Here is an 11,654-nt window from a genome sequence, read left to right as displayed (position 1 = left end):
ATTGAAATAGAATTTTAAAAATAGCCAAATAAGTTATAAACATGATGATCTGAAATATTTCCTTTTGGCTTAGAAAATGCTGCAGGAAGGTAAAATGTGTTTACCTGCAATACAAGTATTGTATTTTATTCTGGGTTTACTTTTCTCAATTTGAGCAGGCTTTTGGTAACCCAATGAAATCTTGAAATCCAAGACACTGAAAATATATTAGGTTAACACTCAAACAATGGGAAGAAAAAATGATTATAGTTGATAAACTTTACTAATAGCCAACTGATAAAAACATCTTAAATCTATCAAATAAATAATCCTATATAATAAAAGGGTAATATGCAAATTGACCCTAATGGCAGAATGAGCAGAACGACTGCTCAACCAGTCACTCTGAGGCACACTGACCACATCTCCCTTTCCCTATACCCTGCCGGCAGGCTCCAATCACCTGATGGTGAGTGGGGAACTGAGGGTGGGTGGCAGGGGATGCGGGTGGTGCCAGGCCAAGGCCCCTGCCCCTCTGGTTGCCCCACACACAGAGGGTGACCCGTGGCAGGGGCAGGGCCAGCGAGTGGGCGGGAATGGCCAACCTCTCAGTCCCTTCCCCCAGCCGTCAGGCTTCAATCACTAGATGGCGAACAGTGAACTGGGAGTGGGTGGGGGGTGGTGGGGCTGGCTGCAGGAAGCTGGAGAAGATGGTCCTGATAGCAGGCCAGTCCTAGCGACCATACCTGCACATGAATTTCGTGTGCTGGGCCTCTAGTCTACTCTAATAAAAGAGAAACATACAAATTGACCGTCACTTCACAACACCCACCAGCCAATCAGGAGTGGGTATGCAAATTAACCCAGCAAAGATGGTGGCGGTCCCATCCCCCAGCCACTCGAGGCCTCTGGGCAGCATGCATGCAGGTGCGGAGCAGCCGGATGGGGTGGGATGCATGCTATGAGGTGGAGGGTGGGGGGCAGAGGGAGCTATAGGAGCAGGGCTCCGGCTGGAGTGAAGACTGAAGACTCTGGCCAGAGCGAAGGCCTGAGTCCCCGGTGCTGGAGAAAACCAGTGCTGGCAGCCAGGGGAAGGACGGCCTATTGCACAAATCTTCATGCAACGGGCCTCTAGTATAAATATAAAAACCAATGTTCATTCTTAATGGATTTATACTCATCTTCCTCATCACAGTCCTCCTATTAACTTGCCCTTAGATTTTTCATGATGGGAGGACATACCTTTGTCCTTACCCCTCAGCTAATGCCTCTCTCTCTCTCAAGCTTTTGTCCTTCCTTAGGGCTACATTCCCCTCTAACCCTCCCTTCTTTTTAATTACATTTTTCTCTTTTCAGAGGTTTTAAAGTGGTCCAGAAACCTAAACAGGTCAAGTCACATTGACAACCAGTCAGACAACTTTGAACCTGACCTAAAAAGCCTTATTGAAAATCCAGCAGGAATCGTGAAGAGGACAAAAAGTAGGTATACGTAATAGTTATTATACACTGTGACTGACTAGAACACCTCATGGTGCAGTGTGGTCATTTTCCAGTTCAGAGGAGAGGTAAAATATTTCTTCCAGACAGTTCTTAATGTATTTCAGGATCAACGTGAAGCCACTGCTAGTTTAAAACCATTTAACACAGATGAAATTTATATTTTGAAAGTAAGATATATCATTGGAGCACAACAGAGTGATAATTATGGTAGCACTAGTAGGTTTTCCTGCCTGTATCTTCTCCATTATACCCACTTTGTACACTTTATGGACTCTTTAATGTTAAAAATAAGTCATGACAGAAAGTCTCAAACTCTTTACAATTGTGGGGGAGATGAGGAGGGAAATAAACATTGTACCTGAGTAGAATCAAAGGGATGAGGACATCATGGTGGTCACAGGCTCTCATGGGGCTGCTTAGAATTCTGTTATATGGCTGTGCCATTCCCTACTTACCTCTGAAGTTAATTTTTTTTTTTCCATTGATGCATGTTCTTTCTTTCTTCCTCTAACTTCCCCCACTTTTGTAACATTTGGTGCAATTTTACTTTCTGGTTCTAATATCATAGAAATTTTTTTCAGAGCATGGACCATGTGATAATAGCCTATTAGTTTGCTTTCTTAAGGTAGAATATGATTGGTACCTTTTGGGTATCTTTATTTCAATCATCTGTAATGTAAATATGTCTTTGGATGATGAGGAATGGAGGCAGTAATGTTATCTTTTGACCACTCAGCTGGGATTGTGGGTAAAAGCAATTCTCAGAGGAAAACTTAGTTAAGGAAGTAACTCCATTATTTATCTACTATAGGGTCATCTATTTCAAATTGATATCTACCTATTATGTATTTACTAGATGGTCATCTAGCCTCTATTTGGACACTTCTCATGATGAAAAGTTCATTATCTTTGAAGTAGCCTATTGCACTTGAGAATATTACAAATTATTCAAAACTTAAGTTGAACTGAAATCTACTTACTTGTAAATTTGATCTATATATCCTACTTATACCCTCAAGGGCAGTAAAATTTCATTATATCTTAAAATGACAGGATTTCACATATTCAAAAAAGTTATATTTCCCTTAAGCCTTTCCTCTCTAAACTAAATATTCTAATAATCATTCTTTGGACAAAAGTAAAAATACAGATAAGCCCACATTTTACATATTAGAGATATTGAGGAAAAAATAATGTATAATTTAATTTATTCATAAATACAAAGAGCTAAAATATGATACACAGAGCTTTGGTACATATGATGTCAGAGGTCCAGGGAGCAAATCCTGACAGTCACGTGAAAGCATGCCATTTAAAATTTTGATCCATTGTAAAGTTGAGAATATAAAGATAGTAATGGTTAAATAATTTGTTCACAGCCTCATTAATTACAAGAGATTTGTATTGTCCTACACAGACTTTCATATCCTAGATTACCCTTCCCTTAACTTTCCTCTCCTATCCCATCTTCTCTTCCTCTTCTCCCCACCTGCTCTCTACACTGCAGCCACAATGCATTTCTCTAAGATTCTATAGTAGACCTTATTTCCCCTTGTTGACAAGCCATCACACACAATGTTTCCTCTTTCTGAAATAGTTCTTAAATATTTGCTTGAATAACTTCTACTCATGCTTCAGTTCCCCATATCCTCTTCCTCAGGAAGCCTTCTTTGAGTATCTGGAACAAAGATTGGTGCCTCTGCTATGCAGTCTCATTGCATCTAAGAGAGTCCTCATTGATGTATGTACCCATGTTTTGCTTATTTATTTGTCTCTAAAACTTCAGGCTCTGTTAAGACTGGTATTTATCTTTTTTATATATAAAACATCTAGGTACAATGTTTAACATATAACAGATATTCAAATTATCTACTGAATGAGTGAATAGATGGATGAATGAATAAGTAAGTAAATCCATCCAAGGAGCTAGAAGACATGCTCCCTTTATGAAGGACTTCAGTTTTTCGTGTGTGTGTGTGTGTGTGTGTGTGTGTGTGCGCGCGCGCGTGCATGGGTGCGTGTGACAGAATTTGGACTCCTAAATAAAGTAATGCGTACAATTAGTCCATATTACAATATAAATGTGATAGCTCTAATGTAATAAGAGGCATTAGGTATATTTTATCAGTAAGTGCTTCAGACAGGTAGGAAGTGTTGAGTTGTGAGAAGTAAAAATAGTACCTCATTTGTTCATGATTCATTACTATTCAGCCTAATTACTGCTTGTGAAATGTAAGCATATTCCCACCAGTCATTGTTAGTTACATTGTTATAGCTACATTGTTAGAGTAATATGTCCAGAGAAGCCAAATGGCTCTTAGGTCTTACTTTTATTATGACTGTCCCCATGCTGGCTCTGAGCTATTGGTTCCCTCCAGCCTAGATGTAAATAAAGGTAGGCAGTGTTGTTCTCAACCAGTACTCCTGCCTCACTATGCATTAGTCAAAGCCTAGTTGTGCAGGAAGTACCTGTCTTTATCCATGTGACAAGGCAGCATGAAACAGTCCCTGAGCTATTTTAATTTCTGATTTCGGAGCACCTTATTCAAGGTAGAGAAGAAGTAAATGCAAGTGTTTCCCTTTAGGTACCTTTCCCAAAAATATGAACTACAAGTTTTTTCCCAACTTTAAACATGACTCAATACCCAAAGTCCCTCAATGCATCTACTTCCCAGAAGCCACCTGGGCCTCCACTTGAAGATGATCATTCTAAAAAAGTGTTTTGGCACATTAGTAAGAGGGACATATGATAGAATTATATGAATAAGTTGGTTTTCCTAGAATTTGAACTTGTATCATAATCTATGAATTTTGTTCTAAAAAATGAAATACAAGCAAAAATTCATAAAATAATCTACATCAGGCAAATAGTACTGCCAAGCTAACTATGGGAAAGTAAATTTGCATATCTTGAAAAAAATCCTATCTAATAAAAGAGTAATTTTCAAATTGACCATCACTCCAACATACAAATGGCCACCCCCATGTGGTCAAAGATGGCTGCCCCCATGTGAACACAAGATGGCCGCCACAAGATGTCCTGCAGAAGAGGGCAATTGGGGGCGACCAGGCCAGCAGGGGAGGGCAGTTGGGGGAGACCAGGCCAGCAGGGGAGGGCAGTTGGGGGGGGGGACCAGGCCTGCAGAGGAGGGCAGTTGGGGGGGACCAGGCCTGCAGGGAAGGGCAGTTAGGGGCAATTGGGCCGGCAGGGGAGCAGTTAGGCGTTGATCAGGCTGGAAGGGGATTGGTTAGGGAGTGATCAGGCTGACAGGAAGAAGCAGTTAGGGGCAATCAGACAGGCAAGCAGTTGGGAGCCAGCAGTCCTGGATTGTGAGAGGGATGTCTGACTACCCATTTAGGCCCGATCCCACCACAATAGGGCCTAAACAGGCAGTCGGACATCCCTCAAGGGGTCCCAGATTGGAGAGGGTGCAGGCTGGGCTGAGGGACACATACCCCCATGCATGAATTTCCTGTACTGGGTCTCTAGTAAATAATATTATGAGAATAGTAAGTTCCAGATAATCATCACAGTGTGTGTGTGTGTATGTATATGTGTGTGTAACAGAAGCAAATAAAATATTTGGTTTGAAATACATATATTTAGGGATATATTTTGGTGTGTTAAAGCTAAAACTCAACGCAGCAACTGGCTTAAAAGATATGACCAACAGTCCAACTCTCAAATAATAAATTTCAAATCTTTATTTTCCATCATTTTTTCATCTCCAGAACATGTAGGTTTAATTGTTCTTATGTGTTTGTTAAAACACATAGTAGCAGTCCTTCACCTTTACTTATTAGGGGATTTAGCATTTAATATTCTCAAGAAAAATGATAATATTTGTAATACTTATGTGCAGCAGAAATGTGATGAGCTGGTGGTGGCTTCAGCTGTTGTTACTCTACTTTTACTATTCTTTTCAGGCAATTTTCTGAGAGCCTTTCTAGACTTCAGTTCCTTTTTATAAATAGTAAGGGGCTTCATATATGAATATGTAGTTCTACAGATTTTATTATTTGTCAAAGATATTTTACACTTGTTTCCTTAGAGAAAAAATAATCCTACAGTCTCCAAAAAATTTGTGAGGATGATCTTTTGGTTCTAATAAGATAAATAATGCAATTGAAGTTCAGTGAATTGTATTGATTCACCTAAGTCACGTAGCTAGTTTAACAACATGACCATATTTAAGATGAATATTCATGGATTTTCCTGTCATTACTAAGCAAAAAATATAAAAGGCAGGTCTAGATAATGGAATATTCTGTTCCAATCATCGTTTGTTTTTCATCTGAAAAATCAAGATTATATCACTATTTTGTCATGTTAATGTTATATTAAAATTAATTGACATATGAGAAAGAATCATGAAAGCTGTTAATGTTTAACCAGTCTACATACTGACATTGAAAACACCAATATCATTTTTAACTAAGCTTCATGCATGTTCATCATCATAACTAGATAACTGGGAATTCTTGCTTCTTCTTTTGGCATACAGAAAAAGAAGGCAATGTGTAAGTGTTATATAGTTTGATAAGGTTCACTCAAAGTTTTTTGATAAAGTCAAAGTAATGTTTTACTACTTCTTTCAGCATATATTTATTGAGTACCCACTGTTTTCCAGAGGCCATTTGAGGCTAGTGAGAATACAGAAGTAAGTAATATAGGCAAGCTTCTGGTGTCATGAAATGTATACTTTAATAAGGCACCAATAAAAATATTCTTTATTGATAAGTTGTTTGATGAAAAAAGCCAATAGATTAGTTAGAGTATAATGAGCTGGGGTTTAAATTACAGTAATAACCAGTTAGGTGAATTTGGGAAAGAAACTTAATCCTGCCCAGCCAGCATGGCTCAGTGGTTGAGTGTCAACCTATGAACCAGAAGGTCATGGTTCAATTCCTGGTTAGGGCACATGCCTGGGTTGTGGGCTCACTCCCCAGTGTGGGGCGTGTAAGAGGCAGCCAATCAATAATTTTCTCTCATTGTTGATGTTTCTATCTCTCTCTCCCTCTTTCTTCCTCTCTGAAATCAATAAAAATATTAACAACAACAACAAAGAAACACAATCCTGGCAAAAGGAATCAGCTTTGTGCACTGACTAAGAAAGTAAAATGCTTGTGTGTTCAAAGAGGAGTTAAGTAGGATGTCAACTGAGAAGTAACTATTGGATTTAATCATACAGGGCCATTTGTGATCTTTACAAGCATCGCTTAGTGAACTTATTAGGAAGAAAGCTGGCTTGGAGCTACTTCAAGAGTTAGTGTGAGACAAGGAAATGGAGATTGTGAATATAGACATATTCAACAAAAGAAGAAGTATGGGCTATGGAGAAGCTGACTATGGAGATCTAAAGGATGCTAATGGACTAAGATTAACTACCAGGAAGGTTATAGAGACAGAAGTGAGTTATGCCTTAATCCTTCTCATTTAACAACTATAACAATATGCTAACTCATTCATTTTATTGGTATATTTACATGGTTTAAAATATGACAAACAACTAATATCACAAAAAGAAAAAAAGCAAAATGATAAAGGGTGATATCAAGAGAACTATCAAAACATCCATGCAAATAACAACTATAAGTAGTTACTACAAACTTTTGTTCCGAGCCTTCTAGCAGTGAGGAAAGGGTAACATTTCATGGAGCATAGACCTCTCATTTTGTGGATAAGAAAAATAGATTTCCTTTTCTTCAGTTTTTCCTTTTCCTTTTTGCTCAGTTCAGAGAATCAGTTGAAAAGAAAAAAAAAAAACTTTATATGGAGACTTTGTACAACATAACAAGCAATGCTTTTGTTCTGTCTTATGTTACCTTGTCTTGTCTTACCAAAACATGTGTGCTCTACATAGCTATCTCTTTACCAATGAAAGCCAGAGATGTGGTTAAATTATATTTTTATAAAGCAACTTAGGAAGTCCTCATGTAAGGTGCAGGGGGTGGGGTAAGGGGGGGATGAAGTACTTTTCAAAATGTGTCTTTAAGATGATAACTTAATTTAACAGAGGGCTGGAAATTTAATGGAGAAACTGATAGAAATAATAATTTTACAATTTTCTGATGGCCTGAATATGGGAGAGTAGAAAGTATGTCAAATGGCAGAACTGGGATTCATAGAAATCTGAATATATGTGCTGAATATAATGAGGTAAAAGTTAACAGGGCTAATGTTAATCCCTAAAAGTTTGAGCCAATATTCAGTTCCACAAATCTAGGAAAAGTTAGAGATGTGGTAGAGTAATATGCAATATTGCGGGAAAACTAGTTATTAAGAATAGTTAAAATGCCAAATGTGAATCAACAGTATAATAAATCATCTTTGAAATCACAAATCAACAAAGGTTGGGATTAACATCCATATAATATTAAATATAGGAGAATAATAATCACATTTTATTCTTTACTTATCAAACTTCAATTTGCATATTTCTCATAATTCTGAGCCCTAAATTTTAAGTGAAATAAACTGGAACTTGTTCAAATGATGGATGCTGGAAGGATCTGAATTCATGACTTAAGAAATTTGATTAAAGCCATCAGCAAGGTTTAGCTTGGAATAAGGAAGACTGGTGTATTGTGGTATAAAGATTAGTTGCTTCAAAGGAAGGTTTAAAAGCTTCACGGACAAAGGTTGGCTTATTCTGTTTGACCAGAAGAAGCCTGATGGGTGGAAGATAAAAAGAGGCTAATTTTAGCTCTGCATAAGGAAACTCAGGAAAGACAGACTATCTAGTGTGCTTTCTTGCTTTTGGAAATCTGGTTTCTCTTTCCCTAAGGTCAACTGAACATTCCAGTGGCTGACTAGAAACCATTAAGGTCCAAACCAATTCTTTTATTTTTTAAAATGTTGTTGATTTCAGAGAGAGGAAGGGAGAGGGAAAGAGAGATAGAAACATCAATGATGAGAGAGATTCATTGGTCGGCTGCCTCTTGCATGCCCCCTATTGGGGATCGAGCCCACAACCTGGGCATGTGTCCTGACCAAGAATCAAACCATGACCTCCTGGTTCATAGGTCAATGCTCAACCACTGAACCATACCAGCCAGATGCCAATTCTTGATATTTATGATTTTTTTCATCAAATATATATTCATTTTTATCTTAAACACACACACACACACACACACACACACACACACACACACGCACGCACGCGCGCACACACACCCTTTATAGGAAGAAAATGAAACTTCAGGAATCTCCAAGTTGAATTTGAAGATGTTTTATCAGAAACGTACATGCCTATGACCTCCTAAAGTGGAGGTGATTTTAATTTCTACCATCAACCTCATGTTTAATTCCAAAGGTAGAATATGTATGCATCAAAATGCCTCAACAGTGCCAAACCGGCATCATGTCCTCCTTTCAACAAAACAGTTCTTAAAGTAATTTTGGTTTGCTCCTGATGAAATAGGCCAATGTGAGTAAGAAAAATTATCATCATAGCATCCTATTTTGGAAAGGACACATTTTACTCCCTACCCCTGCTTTGATTACCTGGCGATACTGTTTTTTCATTTCTCTCCCAGCGAGCCTGGCTTTCTGTAGGGCAACTGTTGGTTACTACAACAGCTGATCTCAGCTCTCAGAGGGTTCATGCTGAGCAGCTGGTTGGATTCTGCTTTAAACTTGTTTGCACAGAGCTGCTTTGTACAGCTGTTTACCCCATCAAGTTTATCTCCCAACCACAGCACAATATAAATTTATTTTTATAGGGAATTCTTCATAATAGGGGACCGCAAATGGCTTCTCAGGGAGAGTCAGTCATACTATAAAGAGAAACAGGATTGAAGGGGAGTTGCAAAGTGAGAAAGTGACACATGAGAGGTGGATATTTCAGGGGAAGTGATCATTCCAGCAGGCAAGAGGAAAGACCACAGGGAGAAAAAATGGGAAAGGTGATGGATGGTGGTGGGAGAGAGCAAGTCAAGGTGGCAGGGACCCAGGAACCAGAGGAGGGAAGGTAATTAGAAGCACCTGTGAAAAATTCTCAGTGCTATATTTTTACTGGTTTATCTTTGGGCTGCCTTGACAAACACCGAGTGAAGAATAAAGCCAAGTTTCTAGATAATTGACAATGTTTTGTTTATCAAATGTATGTCTGAGAGCCACTGACCTAAGGATCACCTGGAATATTTGTTCAAAACACAGATGCTGGCTCTCATCCCAAACCTACTGTAATGGAATTTCTAAAGGAGAGACCTAGAAAATTGTATTTTGAACAATAACCCTGTGATTCTTCTAAGCAGTGAATTTGAAAAACAGTGACTGTAAGCAATAGAGTAGCTACCTGACAAAAGTTCAATTCTAAATGCATTTAATTTTCTTACCCAAGGAGTCTGGAAGTTGGCCCCTGACATTGGTCCCATAGACTAGAAATGCCATGAGGTATACAGGCACCTGTAACCTTCCCACTCCCTCATCCTACGCTAATGACTTTTTGACTCAACACTTTGACTTACAAACTATTACAAAATAGCTACCATAATCCAGACATGGAATCCTCACTCAAGGCAGGAAAGAAGAGGGCAAAGAGCAAGAAAGGGAGTCTGCTTGCTTTTCTCGGGAAAGCTAAAGTTTCTCCAACATCCTCCCCAGCAGAGTTTCACTAGGTCACCTTGCTCAGTACTGGGTCATGGAGCCACTACTTAATTAAGAGGAGGCCAGGAAAGCAAATATTAAACACTTTCTAAAAAAGGGGAGCAAGGGAGAAGGGAATTGGGAATAGTGTTGAGTCAGGAAAATTATAGTGTCCATTACATTGATTTAGGTCAATTGTAAAATTTTATGGATGAAGACCTTTTTTTAAAATCATTTTCACAAGAAACAGTGGTTTTAATATTTTTGACTCTATTTCATGAACCCTTGTGAAGGACTAGAATGATTTGATTGCCTGTGCTAACTTTAATTCAAGATTCCATTAATAAGGCATGTATGTGTAGCTTTAAAAAAAAAAGAAACTTGGAATATACAGAAAAACTAAAGAAAGAACATATAACTTAGTATGAACTCACCATCCAGAAGTCCAACTTTGCTAGTGTTTTCATCTATTTTCTTCTACTCTTTCTGCAATGAATATAAGACTAAGGAGCCCATACTATCAGTACTGTTTTATCATTTGCTTATGCCTTTTTTTCTTTCTGATTTTATTTTTAAAATAATTTTAGGAGAGACATGATTTCTGGGACCATAGTGCTAGATGCAGAAAAATTGGATAAAGACATCTGGGCAACAAGTATTTTTTTTTTTTCCTTTAGTGGAAGGTGGTCTTGCTGGTATTAACATAAAGACCAGTAGAACCAATGCTCTAAACATTACCCAAAAATAAGGTGTGGTTTATTAGTCTAAGTTCTTCTAGAATGGCAATAGAACCCAGGGTTTACAAAGTCAGCAAAGTGAGAATTCAGCTTCTTGATCATGATCAGAATGGCTTTTCTTATAGGGAACCTAGAGCAAGGGGTAGGCACACTAAGGCGGCCTGTGCCTTTTTCTTCCCTCTGCTATTGCTTAACTTTCCTTAAGTTCTGCATCCTTGGGTAAATAAATTATCTCTTTATAACAAGCATCAGCTGTTTTCTCAGCCCTGCAACCCATCTTCACTGCTGCACAGTGTACCGTAAACATGATTTCATGAATGTACTTACATGTTTGCCTTCTTATAGAGATGCAACTATTGACAGACATTCAGGTAATTTTAGGTTTTCTTTATTACGAATAATTCTGTCAAACTTTCTTGTACATGTTTTATATATCTGCAGAGTAAATCCCTAAAGTAAAATTGCTTATAAGTATGCAACTCTATTTTAAATTTTAAAATGAGGTGTGCTCATTTTAAATTTTGCTATAAACCCTATATTTGATTTGTACACAATCTTGAAACGGTTTGCAAAATCCTTAAAAGAAGACTGCCTTCTGATATTGCAACATTTAAGTGAATATAGCTAACAAATTCACATTATTTTGCTAAAAATTATGAACATGCTGAAATATTCCACATTATTATTAAATATTCACAATTAAAGTTCACCATTTATTTGCATTTTAAGTGCATGTGTGACACAACTTTAAGCCCAATTAATCAGCTGGCACCTTTGGTTAATGTTGATTTCAGCGGAAATGTGAAATTCTCCCATAATAGCACATAGCCAGACAAATAGAGAAA

The sequence above is a fragment of the Plecotus auritus genome (genome assembly GCF_963455305.1).
Source record: "Plecotus auritus genome assembly, chromosome: 8".
Lineage (NCBI taxonomy): Eukaryota > Metazoa > Chordata > Mammalia > Chiroptera > Vespertilionidae > Plecotus > Plecotus auritus.
The sequence above is the reverse complement of the archived record's forward strand: the minus strand, read 5'-3'. Positions refer to the sequence as shown.